This window comes from Tachyglossus aculeatus, chromosome 2 (genome assembly GCF_015852505.1).
Source record: "Tachyglossus aculeatus isolate mTacAcu1 chromosome 2, mTacAcu1.pri, whole genome shotgun sequence".
In the NCBI taxonomy this organism is placed as follows: Eukaryota; Metazoa; Chordata; class Mammalia; order Monotremata; family Tachyglossidae; genus Tachyglossus; species Tachyglossus aculeatus.
Genome location: NC_052067.1, coordinates 81,522,564 through 81,544,719, shown reverse-complemented (window position 1 = coordinate 81,544,719; position 22,156 = coordinate 81,522,564). Strand labels below are relative to the sequence as shown.

General features: G+C 42.4%; 1 protein-coding gene across 2 annotated transcripts in view; it reads left to right on the top strand.

The window, feature by feature from the left end:
• PDE7B (phosphodiesterase 7B) overlaps positions 1-22,156 on the top strand; it is a 457,009-nt gene that overhangs the window by 153,136 nt on the left and 281,717 nt on the right. The window lies entirely within an intron of this gene.

Here is a 22,156-nt window from a genome sequence, read left to right as displayed (position 1 = left end):
CTTTCAAGCTATAATTCTACATTTGCGGGTCATGGGAAGAGTTCAATTTCCTTATCCTCTTTTTGAAACTTCTGCTTTGTTTATTTGGCATTAGTGACAGTGTTCTGTTTCTCAGGAGCTTTCTCCACACACTCTTGTGGGCTGATCTATGTTGTTATCATCACGATCACAGAGTATTCACAGGAACATGGCATTCTATTGGACACTGCGGGAAGGTCAGGGGAGGAAAAAGAGGAGGGGACGAGTTAGTGAAAATAATAGAATTGATGTAACTACCAAAGCTGTTTGGCCTACTGGAAAGAACCCAGACCTCGGAGTCAGAGGACCTGGGTTCTAATTCTGGTTCCACCAGCTACCTGCTGTGTGACCTTGGGCATGTCACTAAGCTCCTCTGTGCCTCAATTCTCTCATTTACCAAAGGGGAATTGGATACCTGTTCTCATTCCTACTTAGAATGTGAGCCTCGTGAGGGACCTGATTATCTTAGAACAATGTTCAGCACATAGTAAGCAGTTAACAAATCCACAGTTATTAGCTATTGGACAAGGAATTGACTATGGAAAATGTAAGATATCACTTTTTAATATACATTTATTTCACCATACTATCAAACTTGAAAACATGGAAGTTGTTTGCATATACTTGGCTCTAATAAAGATTATCTTTCCATTTTTAAGCATCACTTTTTTCAGTGTGTGGGAAGGACATCATCTTAAATCATCAATCGTATTTATTGAGCGCTTACTATGTGCAGAGCACTGTCATCTTGATTTGGGGGCATTATGCTATATGAAATGATCTCCGTGTCTGTTTGAAGCAGACACTGCTGGCTGGTGAGCTTTATTCTTGCATCCAGCATTGCCACCAGTTAGGTAACCAACATCCCTGCCTTATCGCTTGTCTGGAGAGATTGTCCAGGGTTGTGCTGATTCATTTGGCTTTTACAATGCTTGGCACTTTTCAAATATTCATTTTCATTCATTTAATCATATTTATTGAGTGCTTACTGTGTGCAGAGCACTGTACTAAGTGCTTGGGAAGTACAATTTGGTAACATATAGAGATGGTCCCTACCCAATAGCGGGCTCACAGTCTAGAAGGGGGAGACAGACAACAAAACAACACATATTAAAATAAAAAAAATAGAATGGTAAATATGTACAAGTAAAATAAATTGAGTAATAAATCTGTACAAACATATATAAAGGTGCTGTGGGGAGGGGAAGGAGGTAGGGTGGGAGGGAGGGGGAGGAGGGAGAGAGGAAGGAGGGGGCTCAGTCTGGGAAGGCCTCCTGGAGGTGGTGAGCTCTCAATAGGTCTTTGAAGGGAGGAAGAGACCTAGCTTGGCAGATGTGTGGAGGGAGGGCATTCCAGGCCAGGGGGAGGACGTGGGCCGGGGGTTGACGGCGGGACAGGTGAGAACGAGGCACAGTGAGGAGGTTAGCAGTAGAGGAGCAGAGGGTGCGGGCTGGGCTGGAGAAGGAAAGAAGGGAGGTGATGTAGGAGGGGGCAAGGTGATGGACAGCCTTGAAGAAAAGAGTGAGGAGTTTTTGTCGGATGCATTGGTTGACTGGTAGCCACTGGAGATTTTTGAGGAGGGGAGTAACATGCCCAGAGCATTTCTGCACAGAGGTGATTCGGGCAGTAGCGTGAAGTGTAGATTGAAGTGGGGAGAGACAGGAGGATGGGAGATCAGAGAGGAGGCTGATGCAGTAATCTAGTCGGGACAGGATGTGCGATCGAACCAGCAGGGTAGCAGTTTGGATGGAGAGGAAAGGGCGGATCTTGGCGATGTTGCGGAGGTGAGACCAGCAGGTTTTGGTGACAGATTGGGTGTGAGGGGTGAACGAGAGAGCAGAGTCGAGGATGACACCAAGGTTGTGGGCTCTTGGGATCACCTCTACAAAACCTCTGAAGAGAAACTCCCACCCTCCAATTGCTACCTGCCCAGCTGGCCACCAAACAGCCCCCTAGAATACCACACTGGACATTCAGAAAATGAATATCAGTGAAGTAGCTTGAATTTTCTTCAGGTGAATTGTTAAAGGAAGACTGTTTAATTACTATGACGAATGATGTCACCAACTGATAACTACTGTTGGGTGCCGTGTTTGGCCTGCAGATCTAGGTTTCGGTGATGTGTATAAATAAAATTTTTTTAAAAAGCACTGTAAGTGACTTACACATTTCCAAAAGAATAGACAGCAAGCTCGTTATAGGCAGAGAATATGTCTGCTAATTCTGCTCTACTATAATAACTGTGGTATTTTTAAGCACTGATTATGTACCAGGCACTGTTCTTAATGTTGGGTGGTTAAAAGCAAATCGCGTTGGACATAGTCCCTGTCCCACATGGGGCTCACAGTCTTTATCCCCATTTTATAGATGAGGAAACTGAGGCACAGAGAAGTGAAGTGACTTGCCCAGGGTCACACTGCAGAAAAGTGTCAGAGTCAGGATTAGAACCCAGATCCTTCTGACTCCCAGGCCCTCCCATACTCCCAGAGAAGTACTTCTGCTACTTCTCTCCCAAGTGCTTAGTACAGTGCTCAGAACTTAATAAGTGCTCAATTAATACCATTGATTGATTGATACAAAGTAATCCTTACAAAGGTGATTGGAATGTCCATTCATTCGACTTTCTGAAGATCCCCCAGTTTCACGTGACAGTGGATGATCAGTTAAGTATTTTTGCTTTTCCGGTCCATTAGCCAAAATCTTTGGAGGGGTCCTCCATCTTAGAGGAGGAGGAGGAGAAGACTCGATTCCTATCCCCCTGTTTCTCCCTGTTTCTCCCTTTCTCCTCCACCCCACAAGTAATATGCTGCAAAAATCTGGTACTAGCCCCTAGACACAGCTGGCCAGAGCCCCAGACAAAGAGAGATCCCTGAATTTCAAGGTAGCAAGGGAATTCTGCATTTAGTGGGGGCAGGAGATGAAGCAAAATTAAGGCAATTGGGATTATTCAGTAGGGAGAAGAGAAAGGAAAGATACATCCAAGTAACGGCCTTCAAGCTTGCAAAGGGTTATAATGAGAGAGATACCGATTAGCTAATCCCCCCACATCCAGGAAAGAGCAGGAGAAATGGATTTAAAATTGCAGGAGAAAGGTTACAGATGAGACACACAAATGAATTTTCTGTCAGGGTTGTTAATGCCGGGTTTGGGCTGCCAGAGAAGCTAATGGAATCTTCCTTCCCTCAGATCTTGAAGAATATGAGAGCTTTCTGGATAGTTGTTTCAGTGTAGTTTTTCCAGAAAGTATCCTCCAACCCCATGAATTCATAATTTAGATACTTTTTCCTTATCCAAAACGACTTGCTTGACTCAAGATAACAGTACTGTACAAGTATGTCTTAACCCAGAAAACATAAATAAGATTTTGTAGCTACACGTGTGGTAATTGGAAGGGATATTTTCCTGTTCTTTGTTCACCAGCCCAGATGGAATGGTAAAAGATGTGTTCATGTAGTGCTCAGAACTAATAATACTTTTTAGTTTCTAAATATTATTTTCTTCTTCTTCAAAATATTTTTGTCATATTTGCCGAAAGGTGATCATTAATATTCTCTAGAGTTGTTGTTTTATTTTTAATTTTCCAAGTGTGTGAATAACTTTCTGGTGTAATGGTTTCTATGTTGCCAATAAAATTGCTGATTAATTCCTCAATTTAGGGTCGGGGTCGGGTGGAAGTTTCAGGAGGGAGATAAATGCTTGGAAAAGTTTAGAGGAGGTTGCGGGCCTGGAATTCAGTTTGGGAGAAAGAGAAAAGTAGAAGATGGAGTGCTTGCCCAGAAGCAGCTTTCGACTCAGGGCTTTGCCAGAATATTTCATTTTCATTAGTGACAGCAATCATGACTCTCTCTTTAAAAAGGCAACATTTCTGTAACCAATTCACTTTGGATTTTCAAAGTATTTTGCCATCAATGCCATCTGATTATGAGTAGTAATTCCCCTCAAGAAGCAGCGTGGCCCAGGGGAAGAAGCATGAGCCTGGCTAGATTCTAATGCCACTTGCCACGAATTTGCTGTGTGATCTTGAGCAAGTCACTTAATTTCTCTGCGTCTCCATTGCCTCATCTGTAAAATGAGCATTAAATCCTACTCCCCTCCTACTTAGACTGTGAGCCCCATTTGGGTCAGGGGCTATGTCCAACCAGATATATTTGTATCTAGAATAGTGCTTGGCACATAAGCACTTAAGTACCATTAAAAATAATAGTAAAGATAACAATAATTTAAACTTGAATCAGGCAGCACCAAGCCATAAGAGGGACTGTATCCTGACTCACACTTGCTGAGTTTCAGGCAGTCCTGAGGTATAAGCTACACTCCTGGCTAAGTCATGGAGTGCTCTCAAGTAAAGAATATCGCACCTCCTGAGGGAATCTGATCCGCAGCTGACTCATGGAAAAAAAAATGACACAAAATGACACCAGCAACATTTGCACTTGCTCTCTTTCCAGGAATATAAATGAGGCGGTAGCGAGACGGGTTTACTACTGCATTTTCTGTAGTCTGTAGTATAAATTGTTGGTTCTAAAGTGTTTTCATCTGGGGACCCTCCATATCCCTTAACACATTTCCATTAAATAAAAGAAGGCAGGAAGAGATTTACAGTATAATTTTTACTTATCTCTAGTGCCTGGCCATCACTCTGGGGCTGGTTTTGGAATAGAGCATGACTGATTACTTGTAAGTCTACTGGCAATGCACTCCATGAAACAACCACCCGTGATTTAACCACATTTTCAAAGGGCCATAATCTGGTTCTTTCATGGGGTACTTACACCTGTAGTCATATATTTTTTTAAAAAATCAGATTTGTAAGGGCTCAGGAAAGATGATGCATTTAACCAAAGACAAAGGAGGGCAGGCTACCTGGACTTCTGCTGTGCAAACAAATGTGAAAAGACTTTTCAATTTGAAGAACTCTCCATTGTTCTATTTAAATGGACCACTGGTGGATACAGCCTGAGACATATTTACTTTTCTTCCAACAGCCAGTTAGAACCCACTCCAGGAAAGCAGAATTCATCAGGCAGGAAACTGTGTCGAGAAACCGAATGTAGGAAGATTGTTTTGTTTCCTAATATTTTTATTTGGCCCTGGGCTCCCACTAAGGTTTGACGAGACGTTCTGTGGGCAGCAGGGGTTTCTCTGCCATCCCACTGCGTTTGCGAGTTGTGTTCAAAAATCAATATTTCATCACCTAAGAGAAATGAGTGTCCAGGTTTCAAAGGAAAGTGCAAACACACATGAACATGACCAGCAACCTCTCCTCCTCAGAGGAAGGTGGCAACCAAACAACAAACCTGGTGGACTGGAGGAGGAGGAGGAATTGACATTGTTGTGTAGTGAGCTTGCTCGAGGTTTGACCCAAAACCATTGTCAGGCTTATCTTCCAAAGGCTCCACTTCATCTTCTATCTTGGAGAGGAAAGATTAAATGTGGGGTGGCAGAGAAGTGGGGCAATTGGAGGAGAAATGGTAGGAAGATTCTGGAATGGCACAGCTCCCTTCACACCCATTTGAAGAGGCTGTTCTTTGTTCCAAACCTATTAGAGAAGAATAATTGCTGTATCTTTTTTTTAAAAAAGAGAAAGGTCCAAAACAAACTTAAACCAGACGTGTCACTCTGTTACAGAAAGAAGGAACAGCCAAATGAATGCTTTATTCAGCCTGCTAATTTCTCAGTCTTAGTGGCTCTTGAAAGAATTTCCTATAACTAATAAGGTCATTCATTTTTAGTGTGAGTGTGTTTGTGTGGAAAGATGTGCAACTAAGAACTTGGGCATACGTAATCTCATTTCAAAATAGTATTGCTAAATTGTGAGTTTTCATTTTTTAGTAACACGTGCTTGCTATGTGCCAAGCACTGTACAAGATACAAGATCCTGGGGTCGATGCAAGATAATTAGGTTGGACACAGTCCCTGTCCCTAATGGGGCTCACAGTCTAGTTTTCATGGTGATATTTGGGGTTAATTTAATAGATGTATTAAGAAATCTTCCAACAACATACATTTATTCTGGGTAAAGCACAAGCACACACTGGCACAAAGAGATTATCAATCAACTATTGAACACTTACTGTGAGCAGTGCACTATGCTAAGCACATGGGAGACAGACACGTTCCCTGCTCACAGTGAGCTTACAGTCTACAGTGATTCAGTATAGTAAGACGTTGAGCACTTGCAAATGACATTCATCAAGGTGTGATGCAGCTACGCTTCCCAGCCTTAATCTTACTGAATTAGTAGCAGTAGTAATAGTACTAGATGGTTTTGCAACTTTGAAATATTTAATCCAGTCTTCAGAGCCCATTGTTGGGTAGGGATTGTCTCTATCTGTTGCTGAATTGTACTTTCCAAGAGCTTAGTACAGTGCTCTGCATATAAGTGCTCAATTAATGTGATTGAAAGAATTCAGTTGTATTTACTGAGCACTTAATGTGTGCAGAGCACTGTACTAAGCGCTTGGGAGAGTACATTGCAACAATAAATGGACACATTCCCTGCCTACAACAGACTGACAGTCTAGAGGGGGAGACAGACATTAATACAAACAAATTACAGTTAGGTACATAAGTTTTGTGGGGCTGCGAGTGGGGATGAATGAAGGGAACAAGTGCAGAAGGGAATGGGAGAAGAGGAAAGAGGGCTTAGTCAGGGAAGGCCTCTTGGAAGAGATGTGCCTTCAGTAAGGCAGTGAAATGGGGGAGAGTAATTGTCGGATTTGAGGAGGGAGGCAGTTCCAGTCCAGAGGCAGGACATGGGCAGAGGTCAGTGCTGAGATAGATGAGATAGAGGTACAGTGAGAAGGTTAGCATTAGAGGAGTGAAGTGTGCGGGCTGGGTTGTAATAGGAGAATAGCAAGGTGAGATAAGAGGGAGCAAGGTGATTGAGTATTTTAAAGCCAATGGTAAGGACTTGTTTGCAGAGGTGGAAGGGCAACTACTGGAAGTTCTTGAGGAGTGAGGAAACATGGGCTGAACATTTTTATAGAAAAATGTTCCAGGCAGCAGAGTGAAGTATGGACTGGAGGCAGAGAGGTCAGCAAGGAGGCTGACAGAGTAATCAAAGTGGGATTGGATAAGTGCTTGGATTAACATGGTAGCCATTTGGATGGAGTGGAAAGGACAGATTTTAGCCATGTTATGAAGGTTGAACCAAAAGGATTTAGTGATAGATCGAATATGTGCGTTGAATCGAAGAGATGAGTCAAGGATATTGCCAAAGTTTCAGGCTTGTGAGACAGAAAGGATGGTGGTGCTGTCTTCAGTGATGGGAAAATCACGGGGAGGACAGGGTTTTGATAGTTCTGTTTTGGACATGTTAAATTTGAGGTGGTGGTGGGCAACCACGTGGAGATGTCTTGAAGGCAGGAGGAAATATGAGTGCACAACAAGAGGTAGATCAGGGCTGGAGATGTAGATTTGGTTATCATCTGAACAGTTAGGGGGTGGGAAGCAGAGGAGGATGTCGTAAAAGAGACTGTGAAAGAGTGGCCAGACAGGAGGAAAACCAGGAGAGGACAGTATCAGTGAAGCCAGGGTTGGATAATGTTTCCAAGAGAAGGGGGTGGTCAGTAGTGTTGAAGGCGGCTGAGAGGTCAAGGAGGATTAGGATGGAGTAGAGGCCATTGGATTTGGCAAGAAGGAGATCATTGGTGACCTTTGAGGGGGTGGTTTCAGTGGAGTGAAGGGGATGGAAGCCAGTGAGTTCCATAAAGCACTCTGCTAGTGGTGGGCAAAACAACATAAATTCTGTAGCAATAATGATAATGGTATTTATTAAGCACTGTGATGAACACAGGTCAGACACAGTCTCTTTCCCACCTAGGTCTCACATATGAGAAAATGTAGGGACAGAGAAGTTAGATGATTTGCCCAATGTCACACAACACTTAAGAGGCAGAGTCAGGCTAGAATCTGTGTCTCCCGACTCCAGATCTTGTGCACAATCCACTCGTTCATGGACATCTATCAGGATGGTGTTTTGGGACTAGCTATCTCCTAACCCCTTCACTTCCAGTGAATTACTGTAATGCATATTTTCCCGTAATGAAAGATTCCTCAAGAGCCCAACTATCACATTATATCAGAAATGAATAATTTCTTTAAAAGTAATGTAAAATGTAAAAGTCATACTGCAATTTTCTTTCTCATGAACACTTTCACTTCTACATTTATCGTCTTTGGGCTTAGTAGGAGCCATTCTCTCACTGGGTCCCCAGAAAGGGATAAAAATCTGCTGCACTAGCTTAGAGTACAAGACAGGGAATTTGAAAGTGACCCTACAAAATTTTCAAGTATATTAAAAACAAAGCTTGAACACTTAACAAGTAATGAAACTGGATATACCCGCATGTCTTTGTATATTTAAATATTAGGCAAGTGATTTATAATTTGATGAGAGAGTTCATGCAAATCACTTCTTCAAGGCCGGGGGAGTTGGTCCTTGGAATACCACAGCACCAAGAAGAGTATTTAGCACACGGTGGATAGTTTGTAAATGCTGTCATATCCCACCCCTCACTAACATCAAGGAAGAGAAAAAGCTGGCGAGAGAGGGGGGGAAAGCATAGGCAGGGTATGGAAAATACTTTAATGGTGTGAGGTGAAGCATGTGCGTTGTAGGTTATTTAATATTCCAATGGAGAAACTCCATGCCGCAAATTAGCTTAGCCTGGGCCATTAAGGAATGGTACTCCATTTTTTCAGCTCCAAAGCTCATTTGCAGTCTTTTATATTCACAAGGAGTAATTGAATGCTTATTGTGTACAGAGCCTTTGGGAGCATACAATAAGGGTAAAAACCACAGTTTTAGTATTGGTAAAGGTATTTATTGAGCACCCACTGAGCACATGCACTTACAATCTAATGGGGGAGCTAGGCCAGTGCAAACTGAATACATACAGTGGGAATAAGAGGAAAAACAGACACAATTAGTAACAGTTAAGGAAAGGCAACAAAACATAAATTATTATTGTGTTTGTTAAGCACTTGCAATGTGTCAAGCACTATTCTATGCTCTGGGGTAGGGACAAGTTAATCTGATGGTAAAGAGTCCTCCTCCCACATGTTGCTTACAGTCTTAGGAAGGAGAACAGGCACTTATTCTCCATTTTCAGATTAAGAAACTGAGGCATTGAGAAGTTAAGTGACTTGTCCAGATTCACACAGCATGTAAGTGGCAAAGCTGGGATTAGAACCCAGGTCCTCTGATTCCCATGTCCATGCTCTTTGCATTAGACCATGTTACTACTCTAAAATGAAGGGGTTAAATGAATGGTATGAATGGAATAAATGCATACACACCTAAGTGCCAAGAGAGGCTGTCATGATGACAGTCTGTGATGACAGATACCATGGAAGTTGGGCATTAATTAGAGAATATCTTGTTGAGGACAGGGAACTGGTCTACCAACTCTGTTGTAGGTCATTCCCCCAAAGCACTTCGTAGAGTGCTCTGCACTCAGGAAGCACTTGATACGGTATGACTGATTGATCAGAGGAGATGCCTTTTCAGAAGGGCTTTTAAGGTGAGTAGGGATGTGGTCTGACAGGCTTGGAGAGGGATGATTCATTCATTCAGTGGCATTTATTGAGCGCTTACTGTGTGCAGAGCACTGTACTAAGCACTTGGGAAGTACAAGTTGGCAACATGTAGAGATGGTTCCTACCCAACAATGGGCTCACAGTCTTGTTCCGGGCAGAAAGAAAGGCATGGGAGGAGGTTGGAGATGGGAGAGTAGAGAGTGGGATGCAGAAAGAATGGTAACTTAGGAGCTGTGGAGAGTAGTGGGAGAGCAATGGAAAAAGAGTGGAAAAGAAAGGAGAGAATTAATGGAAACCTTTGAATCCAGTTAAAGGAGTTTCTGTTTGAGAAATGGGTAGCCACTGGAAGCTTGTCAAGAGAAAGTAATAAGTTTTGAATGGTGATTTAAGATGATGATTCAGGCAGCTGAATGTAGAAATATAAGAATGAAGAGTGTAGAGGTGGGAAAAAGAGAAGCTAGTAAGGAGACAGATGTGTTATCCACCCAGGAGATAATAAGTACTTGAATCAGGGAGGAAAGAAAGGGGTGGAGATACCACGAAAGAAAAATCCATAGAATTTAGAATCTGGAGACCTATGGGAGGTGAAAGACAGAAGCGAATCAAAGATAATACAAAAGATGTGGACTTATGGGACAGAGAAAATGATGTTCATGACCATTATGGAAAACGTAAGAGAAGAGCGGGTTTATGAAGGAAGATGTTTCGTTTTTGCCATATTAAGTTTGATATGTGGGCCATGGATTGTGTCCTATCTGATTAGCTTCGAACAGAGCTTAGAACAGAACTTGGCAAATAGTAAGCACTTAACAAATGCCATTATTATTATTAATATTATTATTGTTATCTGGAGATGTCCTGGGACAGGAGACAGTAAGAGATCATCAGGGAGATTAGAGGTTGGGTCAGGTGAGATTTGGCAGTCAGCCACTCAGAAGTGGTAACTAAAGGTGTGTGAGTGAATGCTCTCCTTTAGAAAGGGAGTGCGGAGGACCCAGAAAAGAGCCTTGTGGGGGTCTAGTAAGGTAACAGAGGAAACTGAAGAGCAGTCAGAGAAGTGGAAAGAGCACTAATCAGTCAATTAGTGGTATTTTTGAGCCCTTACTGTGTTGTGTGCAAAACACTTTGGAGTTTGTAGATATGATCCCAGCCTACAAGGAGCTTACAGTCAACCCGGAGATCTAGGAGAATATTGGTCAGTAAAGTAGTTGAGAGGGCCACTTTTAGGCAAGAAGTCATGGAGGATTAGGAAGAGAGTAGAGCCTATTAAAGTTGACCCAAAGGAGGTCATGGGTGATCTTGGTTTCCATACAATGAAGAGGGAGAAAATCAGACTGTAGTGGGTAGAGGAGAGTTGGTGGAGAGGACGTGAAGTCAGCGGGTTATTACAACCCATTCAAGGAATTAGGGCCCCTCAAAGGACTGAGGGTGGACCTTGTCGGCCTTTGGGGAAGCCAGTGTTTGTTTTCAATCTGGTCTAAAGTGTCACCCCAAGCACCAAGAGGGCCTGAAACGCCCTCCCCCTTCATATCCAACAGACCACTTCTCCCTCCACCTTCAATGCCTTATTAAAATCACATCTTCAAGAAGTCTTCCCCGACTAAGCCTTCTTATTTCCCCTTCCCCCTCTCCCTTCCGCATCACCCTTGGCCTTGTATTTGTATTCTTTACTCATCCCACCCTCAGCCCCACAATGCATATATACATGTCCAGAATGTAATCTTTCTGTCTCCCCCTCTAGGCTATAAGCTCCTTGTGGACAGTGAACATGTCTACCAACTCTATTATATTGTACTCTCCCAAGCCCCCCTCAGTAGATATGCGTGATTGACTGGAAAATTTATTTCGTAACCAATGGGAGAAGATATTTTCTTAACAAAAATAAGCAAAAGTAATTGAAAATTCCGGAGGTAGACTCTGGACTCAAAAAGTCAATTTCCCCTATCCCTGAGGAAGGGTTGTACATTCTTATGCCTGTGCTAATGATGTCTTGTAGCATTAGATTCATTATTAGTAACAATTAATTCCATCTGGCAGACTGTGCCTCAAAGCTAACTTGTTCTTTCTTTGGGGATCTTTTGAGTTGGTAAATTAGGCAAAGCTTTCCTATATAAGGCATACTGTAGACCAAAGAGAACAAATCAAATATTAAAGATTATTCTAAAGGTGAAAACATTGGAACCCATAATCGTGTGCTTGCCCGTTTGGTAGTCATTTAGCTCCTGATGATTGTGGTGGAATTTAGCTCCTGATCATCATGGTGGACTTTAGTAAACTTGACTTGATGTAAATAAACTCTTCCTCTATTTAGAAAGAAAATAAATCTACACTGAATGTTTGCTATTGAATGAGAATGCAGAAGACAGGCAAATATGGGATAATGATGGACTCTCCCACTGGAAACAATGGATGGGCCTCAGGTCTGAAGTGTGAACTTGTTGATTATTGTACATATCCCATCTATATCCTCTGGAATCTGTCGGTCGTGTTCATCCTGGGGCGTGAGAGCAATGAGCAAGTAGGTGGGATGGAGGGATGTGGTTGTTTTAATGTGTAGGGCCCATTTTGAGCCAGAAATGCACATATGTTTGTAGGTTGACCATGTACCTAGTCTAGACAGGCCATCCTATGTTTTTGTAGTCAGCTCCCAGGCAAATAAAAAAAGACTAAATGTTCCGGAATTGGTACTATCCCAACTAAACTGTACAGTATATGTTGCACCTAAATCAATCGTATTTATTGAGCTCTTACTTTATGTAAAGCATTGTACTAAGCACTTGGGAGAGTACAGTATAACAATAAGCAGATATATTCCCTGCCCACAATGAGTTTATAGTCTAGAGACTAGCCCCGCTTCCTCTTGGACACTTTAAATGTTTGAACTAACCCCGCAGGTCTGTAGCATGTATATCCACAATGTAAGTCCCACAGCATGTTGGGATTTGTAGTGTGGATATTCCAGAATTCTGGGGAGATTTAACAGCTCCATTTCTCCTTCTTTCCTTTTCCCTCCTGCCAAAGGAAGAAGGGGAAGGCCTTCAAGCTTAGAATGGTATCCCACCGTTCTGGTTGTCAACATTTTCTGAAGTAACTAAGAGCACCTAATAACGCCAGGGTTCATTGTCAGACTATGTACAAGCTCCGCCTCTAGCAAATTTGTGCCAAAGAGTGGCCCTGGAGGCAGGGCCAGAGAAAGAGGAAGCCAGCTGGGAAATGTCTCTGGGTGCCATATTTGATTGGGGTTGCGTGTTTTGGGCAAGGTCCCCACTGCAGCTACTCTCAGCACCATTGTGGTGCCTCATCGCTGCTCTCCCTGTAGCAGCCAAGGCACCTTCCAAAGGCCATGAGGCCTGTTCAGCTTCTGGCCGAACCTTGGCCATTCTGCATTCTTCCTTTCCCAACAACCATTCCCTCTTTTCCCATAGGGCAGACCCCTGGATCAGCCACCATGGCCGCATGAATCCGGAACTGGCAGGACTTCTTCAAGGAGCCCATTATGAACCCCTCCTAGCAGCATGGCATAGTGGATAGAGCCACGGGAGAAGGTCTTAGGTTCTAATCCTGGCTCTGCCACTTGTCTGCTGTGTGGCCTTGAGCAAGTCAGTTCACTTCCCTGTGCCTCAGTTATTTCATCTGTAAAATGGGGATTGAGACTGTGAACCCCGTGTCGGACAAGGACCGCGTCCAACTTGATTTGCTTATATCCACCCCAGTGCTTAGTATAGTGCTTGGCAAATAGCGCTTAACAAATGTCATCATCGTTATTATTATTTTCCCTAGACATGGACAAGTAACATGCAACCACCATTGATGCCTAAATAATAAAATGGTTTGGGATTTCTCAGGAAACCCTGCAGGTAGTGAGTGAGCACCAACTTAGGGAAGCAGCGCATTGTGGACAGGGAATGTTTCTACCAACTCCTTCTTATTGTGCTCTCCCAAGCACTTAGTACAGTGCTCTGCACACAGTAAGAGCTCAATAAATAGGATTGATTAATGACAAGGAAGAAAATACAGCCTTACCACTTCAGCTTGCCATCCACTAATCTGAAGCAGCTTGGCCTAGTGGAAAGAGCATGAGCCTAGGAGTCAGAGGACCTGGCTTCGAATTCTGCCTATGCCACTTGTCTGCTGGGTTACCTTGGGCAAATTACTTAACTTTTCTGTGCCTCAGTTCCCTCATCTATAAAATGGAAATAAAGACTGTGAGACCCATGTGGGACGGGGATCTAATTTGCTTGTATCCACCCCAGTGCCTGGCAGAAAGTATGTTTTAACAAATATTGTTATTATAATTATTGACTAGTTTTGTTGTTTTTTTCTCGTGCAAGACTGGAATGGAGGCAGAATAACAGGTTGCAAGTGTGATTCATGGAAGCAATGCATATGCACAGTGTCTAGTAATAATGATAACTGAGCCCCCTCCTTCCTCTCCCCCTCCTCCCCCTCTCCATCCCCCCACCTTACCTCCTTCCCTTCCCCACAGCACCTGTATATATGTATATATGTTTATATGTATTTATTACTCTATTTTACTTGTACATATTCTATTTATTTTGTTTTGTTAATATGTTTTGTTTTGTTCTCTGTCTCCCCCTTCTAGACTGTGAGCCCGCTGTTGGGTAGGGACCGTCTCTATATGTTGCCAACTTGTACTTCCCAAGTGCTTAGTACAGTGCTCTGCACACAGTAAGCGCTCAATAAATATGATTGAATGAATGAATTGTATTTATCAAGCACTTACTATGTGTCAGGCACAGTACCAAAGACTGGGATAGATAGAAATTATTCGGGTCCCACATGAGATTCACAGGTTAAGTAGGAGAGAGAATAGGTATTGAATCTCCATTTCACCGTTGAGGTAACTGAGGCACAGAAAAGTTAAGTGACTTGTCCGAGGCCACCCAGCAGACAAGTGGCCAAGCCAGGATTAGAACTCAGGTCCTCTGACTCCTAGGCCCTGAGTCTTTCCACTAGACCTCTCTGCTTCCCTGTTCTGTCCAGGAGACAGAACGGTGGCAAGGACTATTTAAATAGATGTAGGGGAGGAATAGGTCAAGGGACTTGTGTCTTAATTGTGCAGGCATATGTACCAGTTGGAAACCTCAGTTGCTGAACAATTTGGAGGAACTTTAAGGGTTTCACTTAGCTCTGTGGCGCGTACAAATCGACGCTCCAAAAGGTGAATGAACTTTCGTTGAACAGCCAGCTCAAAAACAGAGTGTATTTAATCAGTTTTTAAAGTTTTCTGAGTTTTAAGTCATTAACAAAAATGTCATACATTGTCACCTCCCTGATGAAATACCACAGAGGCTGGAAACATCATGAAATACAAATAAAGGTCAGATCTGGGTTCCATGGGAAATTAGAGAGGTATGAATATCTTTATCGAGCCCAAAGAGTTCGTTCTGAGGACCTATCTGCCAGAGCTCATTTGGTAAATGGCACCTTACAATGTGGGGTGTAACATTTTCAACTGTAGTCAGCTCATGAGACGAGCAACATGTAACAAAAATGCATACACTTTCTGCCTTCGGTGACCTCTCAGGGTATGAACAACAGGTGTTTCCATTATGTCTGTGAATTTGCAGTTTTTCACTAGCTAATTACCTTCCTCTCTACTCCTAGGAAGTAATGAATGTGTCATTTTTCAATTGCAATGGGATGGCCAGACAGGAAAGGGTATCCAGTTCAGCCATTGACTAACATGTGGATTTTGCTCCTTGCCATTAGATTAGAGCCCCTCTACACCATCTTTGAGGAATGTGGAGGTAAGAGTTGTTTTTATGTGGAAACTGCTGATCGCTGGCAGTATTAAATATAGAAAGCTGAGGAAGAGGAGTTTATCTCTGCATAGCCCAAAGCTGCTGGAAAAGTGGCTACAAAAGCAGCAAGAAAAATGGATAGTGTCAGTACTCTGAACGTTTTAGGGGTCAAAAAGCTCTGGATATGGCCTATTTTTTTTAACACAACTGACAGGTTAAAGCCCTCCTTTATCTGTTTCAGTGGCTTCTTCTCCTTTGTTAAGCTATTTCAATCAATCAGCCCATCCATCATATTTATTGAATACTTATTCTGTGCATTAGACTCTACCATCTGCTTGGAGAAAAGGGCAGTAGAATTAGGAGAGATGATCTCTGGCCTCAAATAGTTTAAAATCTAGCAGAAGACACAGGCACTAAAATAAATTATGGTTCAGAGGAAAGAATAGGGTGTCAAGACATGTATATAAGCCATCAAAATAACATTAAAATTTGCCAGTAACCCATTTGATATCTTTTGAAGTGGTAAGGTCTACATTAGTTAATTACTGAAATTCAGTCATTCAATCGTTTTTACTGAGTGCCTATTTTGTGCAGAGCACTGTACTAATTGCTGGGGAGAGTCCAATGTAACAATAAACAATCACCTTCCAGCTCACAATGAGCTTACATGACTCAGGCACTACAATTCACAGTAGCCTCAATCATCTAGCAGTTCAGGGCAAAATGCATTTGGACCTGAAAATATCCAGATAATTGAGGTTTTATTTTGTAGGGCTGAATTATTCATAGACTGAATTGGTATAGAATTAGCTGGTAAAATATGGGATTGATTAAAGCAAAGGAAAAAGACTCTGTCGATCATTTGATACTTCTTCTAATGGGGGCTTTAGGTATTATTGTCCGGAAGAGATGTCATAGTAAATCATATAAGCTCATTATGGGCAGGAAACGTCTGCTAATTCTGTTGTATTGTACTCTCCCAAGTGCTGAGTACAGTGTTCTGCATATAGTAAATACTCAATAAATACTATTGACTGCTGGATGTAGTGACAATTTCTGTCAACAAATGGAAAACTGTTGATAAAAACCAACAAGGTCAGCAATCAAAAACAGTACCTGTTTTCATATTCCTATTGGCCATTGATCTGTTTTGAAAGGATATAGTGAGCGGACAGAATGCAAATGGTCCGGGCCAACTTTAGACAAAATGGTACCTGTGCAAAATTTCTATTCTATTCAGCACCCCTATTTTAATGAATATCATATAAGATGCTTTCTGGGGAGAACAACAGCAAGAGCAAAATGAAAAGCCAGGACCGATCAGTCCAGAAAACATAGCACCCCAACATTCCAGCAGGAAGAACAGCCTTGTCCCTCTGGAAAATCAATCAATAAATCCATGGTATTTACTGAGCACTTACTGTGCTCAGAACAATGTACCTAGTTCTTGAGAAAGTATAGTACAACAGTGTTAATAATAATAATAATAATGCTACTAAGAGCTTACTATGTACCAGGCACTGTACTAAGCACTGGGTAGATACAAGCAAATCGGGTTGGACACAGTCCCTGTCCCGTGTGGGGCTCACAGCCTCAATCCCCATTTTACAGATGAGGTAACTAAGGCACAGAAAAGTGAAGTGACTTCCCCAATGTCATTCAGCAGACAAGTGGCAGTGTAGGGATTAGAACCCATGACCTTCTTACTCCCAGGCCCATGGGACAGAGTTGGTAAATGTGATCTCTGTCCACAAGGAGCTTACAGTCTACAGGGGGAGACTGACATTAAAAACATGAAAAAGAGTGGAAAAAGCCCCATTCCATGTCACAATACACCCTTCAAGCCTGCTCTTCCAGGACACCTGGTTAGCTTCCTTACCCCGTTGACTGGGTCACCTTCTTAACGTGTTCCTTCTTACAATACCTCCACTCCTCCAAAACTCCGTGTCACAAGAGTTCAAAGTGTGCACAATTGTGTGTAAGTATGTGTGTGTGTGTGTCCAGCCAACACGATGAGTTACCCTACTGCTCACTAAAATAAGACAAGATACCTGGGAGTGTTATAACCAGAAACTTTTTGTCAGTCCCACTGATCTTGATTTTAAATGTAATCTTTTTAATAGAGTGCCATCTCCTAATCCCAAGGGTGTCACTGCTATCTCAGATGCAGTTTGAACACATTTTGCTGAGGCATTTGACACTTTACGTTTAGCCATCTGAGCATTATCTAACTCAGAGTGTTAGCCCAAAGTCTTCTTTTCCCATTGTCTCTCAAGCAATCTATAGAAAACCTAAATGTTGCTCTATTTTGGCATTCAGGAAGCCATGGATAATACTATGGTTATTGAACAGGGGCTCTGGCTTCCACTACCTGCTTCATCAGTTTTTCTTTAGTTTTTTTTATATAGTATTAAGTGCTTACTAAGTCTTACAATTAATCAGGTTTGACAGGGTTCCTCTCCCACATGGAGCTCACAGTCTGAGGAGGGAGAACAGACATTAAATTCCCATTTTACAGTTGAGGAGACTGAGGAATAGAGAAGTTAAGTGACTTGCCCAAGGTCACACAGCAAGCAATTAGCAGAGCCAGGATTGAAACCTAGGTTCTCTGACTCCCAAGCTCATTCTCTTTCCATTAGGCTATGTTTGTAGCCCAAAAACTCTTTTTCTGTCCCACACTCCTGCCATCAGACATTAAGGCAGAGGGTAAAGGGAGCTCAGCTGCTATCCCCCTTAGACCTCCCCTCCTCTGGAATCCACTCAAGCCCCTGTACCTTTCCATGCCACTTCCTTCCTCTGTTGCTTTTCAGTGATTTTATCTTGGATTGGCTAGAATCATTAGGATTTCCTACAAATTTCCCAATCTGTACAGAGGGAAATGTGTGTACTGGCTTTTGCTTAGGTCTTTGCTCTTTGATTGTGAAGCAGGAGTAAGTGAGACCAACATTTCATCTTTTGAAGAAGGATAAAACAGCTCAATCCATTATAGCACCCCAGCCAAGACAACACTGCCGTGCCAGCTGGAGCTCAGCAAAGTCAGGCTCGTCTCCCTTCTTGTCCGCCTCCACCTCGATAGGTCATAATGGCCAATCCATTTTCTCCCAGACTTAGAATTCCTGAAAGTAAATAATAACATGAATATATGCAGCACTAAAATTTTTCCCAAACACTTTTGTATCAGGTATCACATTCTACCTTCTCAAAACCCTATAAGAGCAGAGCAGAGAATGTGTTTAATAATAATAATTGTGGCACTAAGTGCTTTATTCATTCAATCATATTTATTGAGTGCTTACTGTGTGCAAAGCAGTGCACTAAGCACTTGGGAGAGTACAACAACAAACAGAAACATTCCCTGCCTATAGCGAGTTCACAGTCTAGAGAAGCAGCATGGCTCAGTGGAAAGAGCATGAGCTTTGGAGTCAGAGGTCATGGGTTCAAATCCCAGCTCCGCCAATTGTCAGCTGTCTGATTTTGGGCAAGTCACTTAACTTCTCTGTGCCTCAACTCTCTCTTCTGGAAAATAGGGATTAAGACTGTGAGCCCCACGTGGGACAACCTGATCACCTTGTATCCTCCCCAGCACTTAGAATAGTGCTTTGCACATAGTAAGCACTTAACAAATACTATTATTATTATTATTATTATTATTGTTATTATTATTATTATCACTAGAGGAGGAGACAGACATTAATATAAATAAATAAATTACAGATATTTACATATGTGTTGTGGGGATGGGAGGGAGGATGAATGAAGGGAACAAGTCAGGGGAACACTGAAAGGAGTGGGGGAAGAAGAGAGGAGGTCTTAGGGAAGGCTATTTGGAGGAGATGCGCACTTACTATGTGCCAGGCAGGGTAAACTCAGGTAGATACAAGTTAATCAGGTTGGACATACAGTTCCTTTCCCATGGGGGCTCACGATCTTAATCCCCATTTTACAGATGAGGTAAAACTGAGGCACAGAGAAGTTGTGACTTGCCCATGGTCACACAGCTGTCAAATGGGGGAGCAGGTATTAGAACCCACATCCTTCTGAATCCCAGGCCTTTGCTCTATCCACTAGACCATGCTCACTCTCTAATGCTATTATAATGTACTCTCCCAAGCCTTTAGTACAGCGCTCTGCATACAGTAAGTGTTCAGTAAATTCATTCATTCATTCAATCGTATTTATTGAGCGCTTACTGTGTGCAGAGCACTGTTCTAAGCTCTTGGGAAGTACAAGTTGAGTAAATACCTTGATTGATTGACTGATCATTAAGGTAGGGAGAGGGAGGCATTATCATCCTATCAATCAATCAATCATATTTATTGAGCACTTACTGTGTGCAGAGCACTGTACTAAGTGCTTGGGAAGTACAAGTCGGCACTTGTAAAATCCTACTTTACAGAGGAGAAAAAGGAAAGACAGAGAATTGAAGTAATTTGCCCAAGATGACTGAGCAGGCTTAGTGGTGAGCTGGTACTAGACCTTAGGTCTGTTCACTTCCAAAATGGTGCTCTTTCTCCTAGACCAGCATCAGTCAATCAGAAAGTGGTATTTGAGTGTTTACTCTGTGCAGTGCGCTGTACTAAGGACTTGGGAGAGTGCAGTACAACAGAGTTGGCAACCACAATCCCTGCCCACAAGTAGCTTACAGTCTAGATGGGGAGACAGATGATAAAATAAGTCCTGTGGTGCTGAAGGTGGGGTAACTATCGGTTTAAGGTATTTAGTTTGCACATAGTAAAATAGGTGGTATATAGTAATGGATTGTGTATTATTTCTGCATCCACCTATCATCATCATCATCATCAATCATATTTATTGAGCGCTCACTATGTGCAGAGCACTGTACTAAGCACTTGGGAAGTACAAATTGGCAACATATAGAGACAGTCCCTACCCAACAGTGGGCTCACAGTCTAAAAGGGGGAGACAGAGAACAAAACCAAACATACTAACAAAATAAAATAAATAGAATAGATATGTTCAAGTAAAATAAATAAATAAATAGAGTAATAAATATGTACAAAAATATATACATATATACAGCTGCTGTGGGGAAGGGAAGGAGGTAGGATGGGGGGATGGAGAGAGGGACGAGGGGGAGAGGAAGGAAGGGGCTCAGTCTGGGAAGGCCTCCTGGAGGAGGTCTGCATTTCAACTAATGATGTTCATTGAGCACGTATGTGCAGAACACTTTACTAAGGGCTTAGGAGAGTAATAATAATAATAATGATGGCATTTATTAAGCGCTTACTATGTGCAAAGCACTGTTCTAAGCACTGGGGAGGTTACAAGGTGATCAGGTTGTCCCACAGGGGGCTCACAGTCAATCCCCATTTTACAGATGAGGTAACTGAGGCACAGAGAAGTTAAGTGACTTGCCCAAAGTCACACAGCTGACAATTGGCAGAGGCAGGATTTGAACCCATGACTACTGACTCCAAAGCCCGTGCTCTTTCCACTGAGCCACGCTGCTTCTCTACAATACGGTTGGTTGACATGACCCCTTTCCTTGAGGAATTTAAAATATTTGAACTAAAGCAAGGATTGTGAATGAGCTTAGACATAAAATCATTGGAAGCATTAAAAATAAAAAGAGTTCTGGGAAAAAATGCCCAAAAGGTAATTAAAACAGGGTCCATACCACTTTAGCTAGGCTTGGTACCCAATGTGAATGTAAATCTTCAAGCCAAGATAGCTGTAAAGGGAGGAACTGTATGCTCATTGGCTCTAAAGGACACATTCTCTTTTGAAGACTTGGCGAAGATACTGTTGCTTTTGAAGAAAGTCCTAGTCTAGGCCACGGAGCATACTCCAGATTTAAATTCTTATTGAAGCAAATTACTTAAGTGCGGTCGATTAAAGCACTTTTTTGGAAATCTATCTATTTTAATATCCAGGGCTGTTCCGAGAAGAGCAGCACCTCTCTACTCTGAAGAATGCATCAGAGTTCACTCGCATTTAATCGGGTTTCGGGATCTGCCTTGGCACTTGAGTGAAACGTCCCTGTGGATCAAGACATAGATCATTCCGTTTGTTCGCAAAGGCTGGAATGCTACCCCCATTTGCGCTGGCTTCACTGCCAAGATTTTAAAGTTTGTTTTTTTCTTTGATTTCAAGAACTTCAAGTACAGAGACTCCGGCCAGTACCTGCCATGCAATAAAATAATTCTTACACTGGTATTATTTCATGTTCCTTTGGAACGCTTAGACAGGGTGGCCAGCTTGCTAACATTTCTTGTCATTCTAAGTGTTCAACTAAGAAGAATCACGTGGCTGTACCAGTAGAAGGAGGCCCCTCAATGGAGGATATATTTGGAATATGATTTAGTAGTGACATCCTGAGGACTGGCAGGGCTCCAGGAGAGAAACTGATGAAAAGAGCAAGGACAGAATAGGCATTCAGTTATGTAGCAGTCCAGTCATCACCAGAAAGTGGTTCACCTGATCATTCGTGCCAAGATGGTGAAAGAATTTAACACACTTTATCTCATCCAGTGTGAGGTGCTGAATGTCTGTGGTCAATCAGCAATAGAATTTGTTGGGCACCTACTGTGTGCAGAACACTGTGCTAAGCTCTTGGGAGAGTACAGAAGAATTAGTAGACTTGGTACTTGTTCTCAGTCTAGTGGGGAAGATAGACAAATCCTTGCCGGATGAGGGAGAAGGAAAGGGGAAATAGGTTTAGAAGAAAATGCTTCAGTAGTTAGGAAAAGATACACACCTAAGTGCTACAAGACATTGTAAGTACACAAGTACTTGGTGCAGAAGTGTTAAAATGGTAGTTGTTAGATAACCTAGAAAGAGTATAAATTAAGTGGGAAAGACCTCCTGGA